We start from the raw sequence: 14,949 nt of genomic DNA, 5'->3' as shown, positions 1-14,949 counted from the left end.
TGATTTCCTGCACTTCACATGCTTTTAAATCCCAGGTATTTCGTAAAAGTACCTTCTGTAACTTTTATTTAAATTTTTCTAGTCATCACCCCTTTTCACAAAAGAAAAGCATCATCAAAGGATAAGCTATACGCATTGCTCGTATGACTTCTGAATTAGATGATGTTAAAAAGGAATTTTCTATCTTGACGAGTATGTTTCTTGAAAGGGGGTATCCTAGGTTTATGGTTGAGTCTATCTTGGGGGATGTATATAATAAGTGGGGTAAGAAATTTAAACCACTTTTGGGGGCAAGATCCCTGTTAAAAGTACACATGGGTAAATCAAAATCCCTTACTGAATCTGCTGAATACACTTGAGCATGTATGATACAACACAGTGTGCTATCTAAACATATTAAATATATTCTACAAAAGAATTGGAGTATTTTTAGGACTAATCAGGATATCTATCACATTGTGGGTGATCAGCCATTCTTTACTACAAATGTAGGAATTAATCTTAAAAAAACTGGTAGAATCATCTAGAATAGAGAGGGAACATGATAATGGTAAAAGTACTAGATGTTGTGGCTGTTGTTCCCAGTGTGGGTATATTTTTAGGGAAACTGGTATTTTATTGAATGATAGACTCAGGACTAACATTATCTTTAGGAATGGGAATTGTAATTCCCAGAGGATAGTATATTTAGCAATATGTGACACATGTCCAGCATACTATGTCGGAAAGATGGAGAGATCCGTCAGACGTAGGATTTATGAACATATGTGTGAGTCGAAGAACAAAAAAGAAACAAATGCATTGTACAGGCATTCGATGAATTGTACAAATTTTCATGGTTTTAAATTTGGTATAATAGACAGTGTACATATTGAACCTGGGGGGGGGGGATTGGAAGAATCAGCTTAGTAAAAAGGAGCTTTTATGGCAACTTAGGCTTGCTGCCAACTTCCCCCCAGGTCTTAATGATAGTGTTTGTATAACAGCCCTGAAGGGTAGAACCCAGATTAAAGAATGGGGCTACCGAGTTTAATAAATATGGTGGTGGAAAAATTCATTAATTTCTATCTTTACCAGTTTAACAACTTTTTATATTTTCACTTTTATTCTTATTTTTGTAAGTCTTAAAGTGTAAAGAAATATGTTGTATGTATAGACTTTAACAAAAGCTGTTTCATCTTGTAACATTTTATGAACTTTTATGAAATTTAGAATTAACAACGTTTTTCAGGACATGATATTTAATATTTCTAACATCTTTTCAGGTGATACCCCATTTAGCATAAATTTATTGTTAAATATACTGTTTATATTATTTTTAAAACATATTGTCTTTTGCCTAAACTTTGTTTTAAGAGATTCATTTATTTCATTGCTTAATTGATCTATTAACTTTTCAGCTAATCATAATTTGTATTAAAGTATAAATAGCTTTTTGGAATGACAGTATGTTTTTTAGTTCTGATGAAGTCATTATTTATGATGAAAGCACTCAGCTATTTTATTATTTGACTGTGCTTGTTTCTAAATAAAGTGGAGGTTTTTCAAATGGCCATTGGGTGCATTGGATTCGGTTATAGATACCATACTTTCTTATGTTACACCACATATATAGCAGCAACGCCTGACATAGGTACACTGTTGACCATAACCAAAGTATTAGATGGATTTGATACCACATATAATAGTGACATGATATGTGGAGCCTTTTGTGTTAATTACCACTCATACTAGGTCATGGGGTATTGCACATTATGATACTTTAACTATGGTAAAGCATATTGCACAAAGGATAATTGCATTGATGAGTAATAGTGCACTGAAAAAAGAGACAAAAGAAAGATAAAAAGGGTGGGGAAAAAACATGGGTAGGAGTTTAACATGACACCATGTGGCCTCCTTCAGTAGTGGGGGTGGTGCTAAGAAGGTCGAAGGCATTAAAGCGTGTGATGGCTGTGGACAGGAAGGATTTTCTTTGATGTTCAGTGGAGCGCTTTATGCTGATCAGTCTCCTGCTAAAGGAACTTATCTGTCCATGCACCACTCTATTTAGTGGGTAGTCAATATTTTCCATGATGGACTTTAATTGCGCTAACATTCTTCTCTCAGACACGGTTTCAAGGGTGTCCAGTTCGTCTCCAACTACTGAGCTAGCCTTCCTTACCAGTTTATTGAGTCTGTTTGCCTCAACCTTCTTTACTTCACCAGCACATTATTGCTAAGAAGATAGTGCTGGCCACTACAGTCTCATAGAACAACCGCAGCATAGTGTTGCCGACTCTAAAGGATCTGAGTCTTTGTAGTACGAGCAGCCTACTCTGACCTTTTTATATGCCACCTGCAAGTTTTTGGACCAGTTCAGCTTACTGTCGAGGTATACCCCAAATACTTGCAGTCCTGAAAATTTTCCATTTCATCCCCCTAATTGACAGTGGGGCCACTGGGGGTTCATGATCTCCCTGGGTCTACTACCAGCTCCTTCATTTTACTGATGTTCAGCTGCAACTGATTAATCTTACACCAGCTCCTCTATTCCTGCTCATCTCCATGACTGAGTCGTCTGAGAATTTTCCAGGTGATAGCACACAGTGTTATAGCTAAAGTCTGTGGTATACAGAGTGAAAAGGAAAGGTGACAAAACTGTCCCCTGTGGTGTTTCTTTTCCACATAGCACTGTGTCAGACGCACAGCCCTGCAGTCGCACATATTGGGGCCTATTGGTCAGATAATCCAGGATGCATGAAACTAAGAGAGCATCCACATTCATTGCTGACAGCTTACTCCCCAGCCTGTCTGGTTGGATCGTGTCAAAGGCACTTGAGAAGTTGAAGAACATGATTTTGAAGATCCTCCCAGTTTGTCCAGGTGATTGTATGCTCTATGCATAAGGTGGATAATAGCATCTTTTATCCCTATATACTCCTGGTTTGTGAACTGAAGGGGGGTCTAGTTCTTATGTGACCTTGGGGCAAAGTACTTCCAGAACCAGCCTTTCAAGGACTTTCATGCAGTGTGACATGAGTGCTACAGGCCTGTAATGTAAAGTATCCCCTAGGTGTTCCTTCTTTGGCAGTGGTATCAGGCAAGATGTTTTCTACAATATGGGTACACTATGGGTACTAAGGCTCAAGTGGAAGATCCTGAGTAACACCCCTCCAAGCTGTGAGCTGCATGTCTTCAGCATCTGTGGGCTAATGCCATCAGGCCCCACCACTTTTGTAGAACAAAGTCTTCTTAGTTCTCTGATCACCCGGTCCTCTGATAGGATGATAGCCGAACTGGTAGACTTTGCTTTGCAAGCCGAGGTGGGAGTATGGGCATTTTTTGTTTGTGCCATGTGTTCCAGATGTGATTGTGTACCTTCCTTCCCCTGTGTTGAACAGTAGAGGCTTCGGGGGGGGGGGGGGCAGACAAGGTATGCATTTTGCTATCCAGGAGGGCATCGTTCCTTTGCAAGTGGGGAACACATTGCATATTTGTCCGGTGTGTGTTATCAAACCTATTAAAGAACATGTTAAACTCATTGGCTCTCTCTTTACTCCACTCCATCACATGGCTGCCACATATAGCCAGTAATGGTCTTCATCCCCCCCCATAATTCTTTGCTGTTGCACTGCTGCATTTTTTGCTCTAACTTCCTCCTGTACCTGTCCTTCCCATCCTTAATCTCCTTGTCCAACTGTTTCTGTGCCATTTTCACTTCATCCCTGTCCACAGACCTGAATACTCTGGTTACATGAGACGTGCCTAACTCCTCTCGATGCCCAGGAATGCCGGGAGCTTTCTGCTCCCACTGCTTTGACTTTTGCTTCCCTCGATTCCAGGCCCCCTCCCACTGCTATTCCTTGGCCTCCGGGAGCTTCTGACCCAGGTGCTTCCCCTCCGTCGGAATCTCCTCCATTCTTGGCCGTGAACAGTTTTTGGGGGGTGGAGATGAGCCTTTGGCTCAGCTCCTTTTACTCTGGACAGCTTGGTCTTGTTTCTTAGTTACTAAGACTCTTGGCTGGTGTGATGTTTGTTTGGGACCTAGAACAGGGTCCAGGCCTCCCTCTGGTGCTTGACTGCAAGGGACTTCTCTCTTCCGGGCCCGGAGACGGATTCTCCCATCCAACTGACTCGGCCATCTCTTTGGTCAGGTCTGTGATCAATCCTCTTGAGATCAAGTCTTTACTGGTGCTCTGGGCGTGGCCACTGGGTCCCCAGGCTCCGAGGTCCGTAGCCACCGGGCCCCGTCCTGGGCCCCGCCCAGCCTCGCCTTTCCCCTTGGGTTTAAACCTGATGTTTTCTTAGCTATGGACCCCAAGGAGAGATCGTGCAAGTAGCTGCGTTGGGGGGGGGAGTCCTATGCAGAGTCACGGATATGGATATATGCAGAGGTCTCTAGGGTCATTCAAAATCAGTGGACCTATTCCTCTTCTAATGATTCTGATTGCCTATTATCAGTGGACTCCATCCTTTCCTTACCTCCCTAGCCTGCAGGTTATTCACATCTTTCACACATTGAAATTGAGTTTGTTCATCCACACTTCATTGACAGTTGTTCCTCACACCTTCAACCTCTGAATTGACACACACACTTCCACTTCCAACCTTAGTTATTTGTCACAGGTTAGACCTGAAGTTGTTCCTCTTTTATCTTCGCCCACATCAAGAGCACTAACACATTGTCAACTCAAGTTCTCTCAACTATCATGCTATCTGCCTCAACTCAAATCCCAATAGGACCATCACTGCTAACAGTTCAGTCTCTTTGAAATTTTAACAGAGCTATTTAATCCAAATCAAACCCTTCATGATCCTTTGATTCCTGTGCTGCTTCTCCTGTCCACATGAATCCAGTTTCATCCTGCCTCTCCGAGCAGCATGATCTGCAAACATTGCAAGATAACACTATCTCCTGTTAAGACCACCATGCTTCATCTAAAAAATCCTGGGATCTTGGAAAACGCATTTTAGCTAACTATTCCCAAGAAAGATCTGCCAGCCCAATCGCCCCTTCTATACCAAAGATGGAATTTTGATTTTCCACAAGAAAATCAGATAGGTCTCAGAGCATCAAGCCTCAAAGGGTAAACTCTAGTTTCTTGATTTTCCACAAAGAACAACCATGTTTTCTTTTCAAAATTTCCTAAATGAAGCAATGTACACTCATAATATTTTGATGTTCAATTGCAAGAACCTTAAGTTTCTCCATTTAATTGTCTAATGACTTTAAGCCAGTAACCATGTTTTGATGTTCACATCACTAAATGCCTCAAACAAGAATCCACAACCTAAATCAAACTCAAAGTTGTTTGTGTTTGCAATAATTTAATCTATATTCTTCTCTTCTCAATAAAGCTCATCCTCAAAATGCTTCAGAGATTTCTATAGCTCGCTATTATCTCTTTAATAAGCAGTATGCTATTTCTATCAAAGCTCATTCTTGTTCATTTCCCCCTAACAAATAGCTTTCATCCCAAGTCGGCATATTTAGGAATTGGTTCTTCTGGCGGCTAATTTTTTTTTCAACCAGCGACCCAGTCATTCCCACTAGGGCCTGTCCCATCATTCTGAAGGTAGACGCTAAGAGATACCCAACATATGATCTTTTAGTTATCCAGTGAGCCACATGTTTTGAGTATTGTGATCCCATTCCTACAGGACCATCACCTCCTCCCCGCCCTCGGTCACCATCCAGATGCCTTGAAGAGATCAGAAGAGTTTGAGTTTTTATCTTGTTTCATCGTTTTGATGTTATATGACTTATATATGCAGGGCATATTGCATGTATATGTGGACAACCTAGGACTGGTGGTGGGTGGTGGTGGGTCCTGGGATATAGATAGAAGCTCAGCCAAGAGACCTCTTCTCGCTTCAGCAGATAGCCCGAGCTTCTAGTAGGATCGGCAACCCCCATCATTCAGAATGTAGGCGAGATGGATCCCAAACATCTGAAGTTATGGTGAGTACATAACTAAAAGTTTTCTCATTCAGGAGGGCTTTGATATCCTTGGTGATCCATGGCTTGTCGTTTGGGAAGCAGCGTATAGATTTTAAAGGCATAGTGATTTCCACACAGAAGTTGACATATTCAGTGACACAGTCAGTGAGGCTATTAATGTCTTCCCCACAAGGCTCACTGAGAACCTCCCAGTCAGTGATCTCAAAGCAGTCCTGAAGAGTTGCTCTAGCTTCCCTTGTCCACTTCTTGAACTTCCTGATAGTGGATGGCTGCCTCTTAACCAGGGGAACATAGAGGGGGAGAAAGTGCACCAGGTTGTGGTCTGATCTTCCGAGTGGTGGGATGGCTTTGCAACTGTATGCTTTTTTAACATTTACATACATTAGGTCTAGTGTTCTGTTCTCCCTGGTGGGACAGTTGACAAACTGGGAGAAAGCACTGAGTGTTCTGTTTAGGGAGACATGGTTGAAATCGCTGGAGATGAGGACAAGAGCATCCAAATGATTTGTCGGAAGTCTCACAGAGACAAAGTGGATGACGTCACACACTGCTGTAGCATTGGATGAGGGCAGGATGTAGACTGCAGTAGCAATTGCATGGAGAACTCTCTGGGCATATAGTATGGATGTAGCCCCACTGACAATAACTCAGTGTCCAGGCTGCAGATCGGTTCTTTCATTACTATGTGTCCAGGGTGGCAACAATGCTCAATGATGAAAATCACAACCCTCCCCCCCCCCACCTTCTTTGCTCTACCTACTTCCAGCTTGGTTTCTATCTGCCCTTGCACACTGGAAGTCATCAATATCTACTGCTGTATCAGGTATATACTCATACAACATTGTCTCAGTAAAGCACATTAAACTGCACTCCTGGAATACTCTTTTGTTTTTGACCAGCACTATGAGCTCATCCATCTTGTTGTCAAGCAATGTAACATTGCCTGCGATCACGCCAGCGAGATACGGCTTATCCTTTCTTCTCATTGTCTCCCTATTGCCTCGCTGTTGTCTGTTACCTGCCTTCTATTTACCACGTTATTTCACTCCTCCACGTCATCCCTTCCTCCTCCTACTTAGTTCTTAAGGTATGTCATTAAGGATATTCATCTTTGTTGTTCATCTTGGTGATGTTGTGCACAGTTGCCATTTTCCTCAGCTCAAGTAGATAGTTTAATTCATACACACGTGTCCTGTCTGAAATACTGGCAGCCCTAGCCTGTAAGTCCTTCCATCTCCCAAAACAACCCTTCATCATTGTTGTTGCACACAGCTGCTTAGGGTACAATTACTGCCTACTGGAAGTGTGTTTACACATCACTATTTAAATTCACTGCTGTAATGCCTCATTACTTCCTGCTCACAAACACAGAAGGAACTTCCTGCCATGTTAACCTTCTAGCTTCCTACTATCCAACGCTGTCAAGTTTCCTGTTGCATTACCTCAATATAAGTCCTGTTGCCAGGAAGCCCGATTACACAGTTACCTATTCAGATTTCCTGCTATGTTGTACTTTTTGCATTCTTACTCTCCAGTACAAACTTAAAATTCTGCTGTGTTACCTTTATAGCTTTTCTGCTTCAGACACAGTCTGATTCCCTGTTGAGTCACCTATGTATATTACTTGCTACCAGCCACAATCCACCATTTCTAGAACCAGACTTTCCTCAATTCTGAGAAGGTGCTTCTTCCTGGTTCTGAGACTATTTCTTGTAGTAACTTGGCTTAATGCTTCTTATCCCCTCTCTAGTTTAATCCACTAAAAAAGAAAACCTAATGAATTCCGGTCATGTTACATCAATATCCTTCCCACCTAGGCCTGTAAGGTTATTCATTCATCTCTTGAGTTTGAGAGGGTGCACTTAATAGTTATTTAAAGAAAGTAACTTAACACACTGTCTTCACCGATGTTAAAGACCTTTAAAAAAAAACACTAAAAAGCACTGAAACACTTAAATGGATAGGGTGCAGTTGTAACATGCTGCTACAGGGCCTGAGCCTGCACAAAAAAAAAAATTGCCCATAAAGTAGTACTCTGTAAAGCAGTAAGTATAGAGCAAATACCTTGGGCACTGACAAGCTTAGAGCAGCTAGTTTGCTTGTCATGTGGCAATACCATTAAATTTAGTAGAGTTTAATGTTTTATAGTCTAGTCTGCCTTCAAATACCCGCCTCCCAAAAAACACCCTTAGTAGCTTTCTGTTAACTCCTGTGCATCTCACCCTTGTAGCTCATCAATTAGGAGGACCAGACAGCACTGCAATTTCCTAACTTCTCTGCAGCCGGCCTGGTCAGTATGGGTATCTTGAGAGTTGTGACAATGTAGTAATTGTCTCATGTTTACTGGCAACCACTTAATCTGTAAAGTAACAGATACAGTATATGCGACATATACAACGTCACTGAACTCTCACAAACACCCATCACATGTAGCACACAACACACACGCATAGATCAGTGTACGCTGAGGCACTTAAGTGCAATCATCATTAACAATAAAGACCCTCTAGACCACCCATTGGCAAATAAATTATCCTCAGCAAAAGCAACACCTAGCAGTACGCATACATCCACACTAGTGGAGCCCCAAATTCAAAGCCTATAAGGCAAGCCAACACATTTCCCAGGATTCTGTCATACGGGACTCCAATGTAGGACAGGATGATATGATACCCCTGTAACCAAGCTGAGCAAGGAGAAAATAATGGTCAGTTGCATACTCGAAGCCAAGATCCACCAAATTACGCATGCAGTCAGGTCACTCCACCAAGGATACCCATCTGATTCCATAGTAGTCCCTGTAGGTGCAAATGACCTGAGACGTACCTATCTAGACTGTATGAAGAGAGACATTATAGATCTCACTGACTATGTATCTCAGGTTAGTATGAGCCTAGCACTGAGCAGCATATTACCTTCAGCAAGGATGATGCCACAGTGCGAACAAAAGATTGTTTTTAACAGTTGACTGGGTTTCTGGTGTCATTCTAAGGGGATTCAGTATTTGTCAGCATGAGAAGCAGTATATAACAGACAACTTTGCTTTGCCAAGGATGGTTTGCACTTCTTCCCTCTAGGCTTTTGAATAATGGCTAAAACGTTTTCCTCCCCAGAGAGCCTTTATTTAGGCAATGCCAATTTGACAACCTAGCAACATAGCGAAATCAACTTAACTGAACCTCAGGGTGTTACTTCTGAATGCAAGGAGACTAAATAAAAAAAAAAAACTACACTCCCTCCAAGCCCTTCTCACCCTAGAGAATATAGACATCTGTGCAGTTACTAAGACATGGTTTAAAGCTGCAGAAAATACCCTATCAATGCTAGGTTTCAGTGCATTCTGCACTTTTATACCAGTAAATGTACATGCAGGGATTAAAAGTGGAGTTGTCTTGATATATATCAATAACAGGTATACTTCTAGGGTGGTTAAACAGGATGATGCACTGGAGTTTCTCCACATGCAAGCCACTATAGATAAAATCCCATACCATATCCAAGTAAGCTATAGGTCATCCTCTATGTCCCAAAAAAAGTCATAGTGCATACTTAGACCTACTGGAGACACAAAACATCCAGCCGAACACCTTACTGTTGGGGGACTTTAATTACCCATGTATAGGCTTGGAATCCTACACAGACTGAATTATGCAGGTACAGAGATTCCTGAGTTTTGTAAATGCAAACATTCTTGACCTGTTAGTGCATATACCCACTAGAGGCTCCAAAATACCAGACCTCGTATTCCCAAATATGGAAGAACGTTACATAACCCCAAAGTAAAGTCCGACCATAAAGCTGCCATTTACAAAATCAAAATGAGCTCAGTAACTCAGTTAGGAACCCTTCCAAAGCAAATTACTTTTTATTAAGCGATAGCATGTCAAAATTAAATGCCCCTCAACCTGGAGAATATAGCAGCCTATGCAAAATGGTTCACAGAAACTCTGTACAGTCATTTCAGTTGTTGCATAGAGGCTGCTATACCTACAAGAAGTAAGCCCAAAACTAACTCCAAAACCAGCCACCTTGCTGGCATCTCAAATTAAACAGGTTATACAACAAAAGGAAAAGAAAATCATGGCTAAAATTAGCAAGTATAACTTCCATAAAGATAAGAACTCTCTCTCATTAAATTGAACAGGCAGCTAAGAGGGTAATTAAGTCCAATAAATCCAGTTTTGTGGTCAAGATAGCGTCCCATAAATGTCTCCAGGAATAGATGGTATTCCTTTGGAATTTTGGAACCTAGGAGGAAGGAAAATGAAGATCTGAAATATTTTAACAGTATTTTAAAAGGAGGGAAAGCACCAACATCCTGAAAGAAAGCTGTGGTGACTGTAATACAAAAAGACAGTAAAGACCCATCAGACCCAGCTTCATATAGGGCCATTTCAATTTTAAGTAATGATTGTAAGGTATTTATATCTATAATAACTAAAAGAATGGTAAAGGTGTTGCCAAAGCTGATAGATGCAGATTAGTGTGGTTCTGTGGAAGGGAGGCAAACATTTAACAACATTAATAGAACAGTGATGATCAGCGGGAAGCAGAATGTAAGAAAATACAGCTGTTGTTGGTGGGTCTTGATGCAGAGAAAGCATTCAACAAAGTTAGCTGGGATTTTATGAGTAGGACAGTGGAAGTATTTGCATTCCTTGATACAATAATAAGGTTAATTAGGAAAATATACGAGGGATCAGAGGCAAAAATTAAAGTAAGAGGATTCTTTTCTGATAAGTTGTGTCTGAATAGAGGAACAAGGCAGATGTGTCCTCTTTCCCTTTGTTATTTGTGTTATATTTAGAGCCAGTGGTAAATATAATTCATTGGATCATAGGAGGTTACTAGGCTAATGGTCCTAGGCCCCTCGCAAGCCTAGCCAAATACAACCTTTGTTGCCAAGAATATCAAGGTATTAAGCGGAGCTAAGTCAACAACTACTGTCCCTGTCCAAGAGGGACCCAGGTGAAACTCCAATGCTGAATTTGTGGTTTCCCATCCAATCATCCGAATTACTCTTAAATAGGGCCAGCAAGAGACTCTGCTTCACCTGAATTGGAAGTTTGTTCCGGAGGAGAGGTAACCTCTATGAGACATATCGGTCACATACTAGGCTGAGTTCCTTAGAGCAAGTGCATCTTATACCATTTGATTTACAAATGTGCAACACTTCCATTAGAGCGGGATGTGAGATTGCTTTATATGCAAAACAAAGGTCACGTTTCAGTAGTCTGTAAGACACGGAGTATTGTAACAGTAATTTTAGTCTGTCAACAAATTACATATGCTGAAGACCCTGAATTTTCATTGTAAGAAACCTTTGAGTTCTTTCCAGTTGCTGCAGGTTGCTTGGTAAGATACATACCAAAGGTAGGATTGTACTCTATTATTGGCCTGATAAGTGAGGAGTATGGGAGGGGTTATAACCTCTTTTGTTCTTGATGCAATGCCCTTACTTATGAGGTGGGTGAAGCAGAAAGCCTTTTTACCACTGTGGAGATGTGGTGGTCAAAGGAAAGGTTGCTATCAACCTGTGTGGCAAAATTTCTCACCACTAATTGCGTGCTTATGGTATTGTTATTAATGTGGTAATCTGCAGGGATGTCATCCTGCCAAAGGGGATGATAATGCATTTTTTTGGCATTGAGTTCTAGCCCATGATTTTGACACCAGTCGGCTGTCTGTGTAAGTCCCTCTTGTAGGATGTTGACCTCATCTGGGGGACTCAATGACTGCGCACAGTTTGCAATGATCAGCAGACTTTGTCAGCCATAGATTTATTTGTTTTTACCCTGTACATCCAAGAAGTAGATTCCAAACAGTAGGGGCCCCAGCACAGATCCCTGTGGAACACCACTGTTTATGGGTCTGCTGGTGGAGGTAGAGTCACCTATTTTGACTGTGTACGTTCTATCAGTGAGCCAGTTTGTAACCCATCTGACGATATACAGGTTGATCTCCAGCTTGCTGAGTTTATCAGTGATGCCTGAGTGGGGAATAGTGTCAAAGGCCTTGGCCAGGTCCAGGTAGGCCATATGCGTGGATTTGCCTTTGTCCAGGGCTTTGGTGACTGTCTCAAAGAAGTCCACCAAGTTCAGGAGGCAGGTTAAGCGTTTGGAGGTCTCCTATATCTTTGTTGATAAGGTCCATAATTATTCTTTCCATAGCCGTGCAGATTAAGCTGGTCAGGCTTATGCGTCTATAGTTCCCAGGGTCTGTGGAGCCACCTCCTTTATGTAACGAGATGACGGTTGCTGTTTTCCATTCAGTAGGTACAAAATCAGTGCTTAGCCTGTGATTAAAAAGAGTATCCAGTGTTGAAGCTAGTTCCTGTTTTAATCCATTTAGAATGCAGCCTGGGATATTATCAGGTCCCATAGATGCTGTGTTTTTGGCTTTGAAGAGCATTTACGACCTGCTCCTTGACAATACCAGGTGGAGGACAGGTAGTAGGGATGCTTTGGGGAGTATGTTGTGGGGATGGGGGAAAATTTCACTGAACCTGTCAGTTAGCAGGTTGGCTATTTCTGTGGGTTCAGAATATGTGGTGCCATTAACAACCAATTCGGTGCAGATCTGGGTTTTTCCTTTAAGATTTCTGACATAGCTAAAGAAGGACTTATGGTTATTCTTAGTGAAGGAGGCTAATTTGGATTCATAGTTAGCTTTAGAATAGCTTATGTGGTGTCTTATTTGCTTGCTTAAGCTGAGGAGGGAATGCTTCCAGTTCAGAGACCCTTCCTTCCTGTTCTTGGACAGCAATTTATTTCTCTTATTATTTAACCTGTTAATGGCAGATATCTACAAGACAGCTTGTTCTTTCTTGAGGATCTTGTTTTGATCCTATCAGGTATGGCTGAGTCAATAAATGTAGAGATGCTTATACAAGACATTGGTGTAAATCCCTGTATAGTTGTCCATGCCATCATTGAGGGCAGGGGCTATGAAGCTATTAATGCCATCAGTTATTAGGTTTTAATTGGCATTGGAGAAGTTTTTTAGTCTAGTTGCTGCTAATGGAGGGTCAGATGTTATTGTTACTTCTAACAAGACTGATTTATGATCAGACCTCACTAGGGAGGGCCGCACACATGGGATGGTGTAACGATCAACCACATTAGTGAGCACCAGATCCAGAATGTTTAGGCCCATTGTGGGGGTGTCAACCATCTGGGCCAGAGCACTGGAGCTGATAAAGTCCAAGAACCTTTGAGCATGTGTGTTATTACACACATAATTTACCATCTATGGGTGAGTAGTTAGTCACCTAAAACCAGGGTGTTTGGTTGTATCTTGAGAGATTCAAGTAGATCCATGTATGCAGTGTGGCTGTCCTGGTTCATGAAGGAGGTCCTATAACTGGCAATAACTTGGAAAGGGGTCTTACCTACAGTCAGTTGGACTTGGATTAGTTCAAGGGAATCATTTTGTTTAACCAATCTAGAGGTGTATTTATCTTTGATGAATATTGATACTCCACCTCCTTTAGTTCTCGCATTTTCAATTTGTGGTATGAATGTGTGTAAGGCATTATAACCCATTATGGCTGGGGTGCTTAGCATGGCCTTAAACCAAGTCTCTGTGACTGCAGAGATGGCAACATCATCTAAGGTGAGGCCTGCTTCCAGTGAGTGTAGTTTTTGGTTGACTCCTTACTTTTTGAAGATATTTTATGTTGGGAGTGTTGTTGTGACATTGCGTAAAAAAGGCACTATGGGAGAAGCAAAAGCCTTAACCAGTAACCGAAATCCCAGAGGTGACAGATGAAGATCATCTCAGGCAAAGCAGTGTGGCCTGTCTACCATGTCATTCCACTCTGACAGGTACTGGATCCCCTTAGAATGACAGCAGAAGCTAAGCCAAATGTTGAAGTCAATCAGTTTTTATTTATACTGTAGTATCATCTTAGGTGAAGGTAGTATGCTGCTCAAGGCTAGGGACATACCTCCGTGAGACACATAGTCAAAGAGCTCAGTCATATCTGTCTTCATATAGTCCAATGAGGTACATCTCAAGTCATTCACACCAAAATGAACTATGATGGAGTCATAACAGTACTTGTTGTGGAGAGACTTGAGCATGTGTGTGATCCAGTGGCTCCTGGTACCCGACAATCAGTTGACTGTAACCGACTTCTTGTCCAGCATGGGGAGTGGGACATCTGTGTTGTCTCACTATAAAGTCAGCTATGACCAAAAAATTTGGTTTAGATGTGCTTTGCTTAGGGGCGTGTTTGGTAGACACTAGTTTTATGTGTATTGAGTGCTGTAGGTACTGTATTAGGTGTAGCACGTTTGTGTTTTGGAGATCTCTGGTGTTTAGGTAAATTTCTAGTGACTACCTCCGTGTGTGATGGTTTATGTGTTCAGAGCATGGTTTGTGCAGGAGGTGTAGTATGTGGGCTAACAACTTGTTCATTGTCACTGTTCTGTGAATGAGAGAGCAAAGATTCCAAATTCTTAGTTTATATGCATCTCTCACAAATTGAGGTTGAGTGGTTTAGGAGTAGTGGGTTGTCAGTGTACATGAGACAGTTGCTACACTGCTTCAGGATACCCATGTCAGTCAGGGTCTATATTATAAGAGTGACGGTTGAAAACTTCGAACAACATATTGTCGACACCATATGGAAGATGTCTTCAAAGGTCAACCTTATAAAAAGACAAATGAAAACAAAGAAAAAAATACCCTAACAGGTTTAAGCAGGGGAGCGAGACCCCCTGCACCCCTCACATGGGAGGCTGCACCCCCCCACCCCCCACTACTAAAATATACCAACTCCGAGACCGCACTACATTGCAGTAAACGGAAATATCCCCTTATGGAGATTTCCATTTACACGCTCGAGATTCTGAGCATTCAATATTCTCATGCCGACAATGTCAGAGTCGACATTGTCGGCTTTCGAGAATATAATATAGACCCGTCAATCAGGCTGGCAGGAGAAATGGAGGAGAACTGCCCATCCAAAATCCTAGGTATAAATTTGCTTACTGTAATGA

The 14,949-nt window shown here is 41.7% G+C and overlaps 1 protein-coding gene across 2 annotated transcripts in view; it reads left to right on the top strand.

Annotated features, from left to right (window-relative positions):
- CFAP74 (cilia and flagella associated protein 74) overlaps window positions 1-14,949 on the top strand; it is a 3,161,205-nt gene that overhangs the window by 759,369 nt on the left and 2,386,887 nt on the right. The gene's annotated exons all lie outside the window — the stretch shown is intronic.

The sequence above is a fragment of the Protopterus annectens genome, chromosome 2.part1 (assembly GCF_019279795.1).
Source record: "Protopterus annectens isolate FY-2018-M chromosome 2.part1, PAN1.0, whole genome shotgun sequence".
Taxonomy (NCBI): Eukaryota; Metazoa; Chordata; order Ceratodontiformes; family Protopteridae; genus Protopterus; species Protopterus annectens.
The sequence above is the reverse complement of the archived record's forward strand: the minus strand, read 5'-3'. Positions and strand labels throughout refer to the sequence as shown.